Raw genomic sequence first — 2,338 nt, forward strand, 5'->3', positions numbered from 1 at the left:
CTCCCCCCCGGGCCGCCCCGGCCCCTGGCCGTGCACCCTTCCCCCTGCCTCCCAGCCCCTGTCCGTGCGCCCCTCACCGTGCGCTCCAGCCCCTCGCCGTGCGCCCCTCACCCTGCGCTCCAGCCCCTGTCCGTGCGCCCCTCACCCTGCGCTCCAGCCCCTGTCCGTGCGCCCCTCACCCTGCGCTCCAGCCCCTGTCCGTGCGCCCCTCACCCTGCGCTCCAGCCCCTGTCCGTGCGCCCCTCACCCTGCGCTCCAGCCCCTGTCCGTGCGCCCCTCACCGTGCGCTCCAGCCCCTCGCCGTGCACCCCGGTCCCACACCATCCGTCCTCGATCTCCACGCACCCTGCGCCATGCCATGCACACACCAGCCCCTTGCCATGCGCCCTGGTCCTTCTCTGTGCACCCCTCTCCCTGCACCCCTCATTCCCTCTGTGCACCCCTCACCGTGTGCTCCAGTCCTTCTCCGCACACCTCAGCATCTCGCCCTGCACCCTTGCTGTAAACCGCTCACCGTGCACCCCAGGACTTTGCTACGTGTCCTTCACCACGTGCCCCTCTCCGTACACCCCTCGCCGTGCTCAGGCTCTCCCCTGGGCAGGACAGGCTGTCCCTGGTGGGGGCAATGACACCCCTCTTCCCCCGACATCAGCAGAGGGATGGCAAGATGACAGCCCCGCTCCAAAAGACGACATCCAGGGCATCTCACAGTCACTATTTCACTTCCACATTTATTGCCCAAACCCCTTCCCCAGCTGATGGAGGAGAGTGGGCAGACCTTTGCTGCTCCCCCTCCTGCATTTGGGTGGGTGCTGGTGTTCTGGAGACCCCCAAACACTTCCTTCTCCACTCACACATGGCAGCACCTCAGACTGGAAGGCACTCTGGCTGCTCCAGAGCCCCAGCAGCCTCAGCCCCATTGCTGCCCCCAGCTCCGCTCCTCCTGAGGGCCCCTGAGCAGACTCCAGAACGGGTAATTTTTTCACTATCAGCTATTTATACAAATACTGGAACTTCTAAGACAGGCACTCTCCAAATATGGCATTTTGAAGTTTCAGCCAAATGGGGGAATGTTGACAAAGAGGAAAAAAATACGTGTAAAAAATTATCCAGTTGGCATTTCTTCCCATTCATGAGCTAGCAAAACAGAGCCCCATTTTTACAAGCTTGATCTTTACAAGATTGTTTTGGTTTTTCAAAGCAGTCAGATGAGGGCTTGATGCAACCCCTTTTAGCTCCCAGCTCTGGCATTAACTGCTGGCTTGGACTGAGCCCTGGACTTGCTATTTACAGGGCGATTTGTCCCTCCGCTGGAATGGCACATGGCACAAACAAGATGTGCACAGGGAAGTCACTGGCTTTTTAACATGGCTGCACATGCAACTCCAGACTGTGTCAGCACATGGAGCTGCAGCTGAATCTTGTGTCCGAAAAATAAAGCAAGAGCATCTGTGGGAACATCCATGGATAACAAGGGAATTGGGCTTGGCTCTATGGAGCTGGCAGAGGCCGGGCACGGGGGCAGGATGCCCGGCTCTATCACGACCCTGCTGGGTGACCAGGGGCTGGTGGCTCCCCATCCTCGCCTCCACTCCCCATCCTCCCCTCCGCTTCCCCAGCAGCCCAGCGTGCACCCACCAGGCAGAGCTGGGCTGCGCGCTGGCTCCTGGGCACCAAAAAGGCTGCAGGACTCAGCCCCGGGGGTTTTACAGTGTATTCTCCTGCAGGTGGTCCTTCACGGCACGTTCAGACCATCTCCACACCACGTGCCCTGGAGGGGAGCGCTCCCACCGCATTCAAAGTGAGTAACAGACAGACACGCTGCCCGCAGTGGGACAAACAGCCAGGCTTTCTCGAGGTGCCGAAGCAGGCATCCAAAATACCACTTCTGATGTCTTCGCTCAGGCACTTAAATGAGACTTTTCCTCCCACTCCCAGACAGGAGATGTCAGACCCCTCCTCCCTTCCCAGGGAGCCAGCTCAACTGGGGAGAGGAAGGGAGAGTCCCAGGCATTTCATCAAGGCAAGGGAAGTAACGTGGCTTAATATCTTTGTCCCAGTTTTACAGCTGGAAAAGCTGAAGCACAGAGATGCTGGGTCTCACACAGCCCTGACCCCCACCCCCTCTGCTCTAGAGCCCCAACCTGAGCCCCCGTGGTGCTGGAGACACCAGCTGCACCCTCCAGCCCAGGGCTGAGGCACCAGGGAAAGCATCCTCTCCCCTTGCCTGTCCCTGCCACAGGCCAGAAATGCTGGCCCGGCTCCCTACCTGTGCAGCCACAGGCAGGGGGAGGCAGAGCCGGCCCTGGAGAGACCCTACAGGAAAGTGCTGGCCAGC

Source organism: Aptenodytes forsteri, unplaced genomic scaffold (assembly GCF_000699145.1).
Source record: "Aptenodytes forsteri isolate BGI_AS27 unplaced genomic scaffold, ASM69914v1 Scaffold298, whole genome shotgun sequence".
Classification (NCBI taxonomy): Eukaryota; Metazoa; Chordata; class Aves; order Sphenisciformes; family Spheniscidae; genus Aptenodytes; species Aptenodytes forsteri.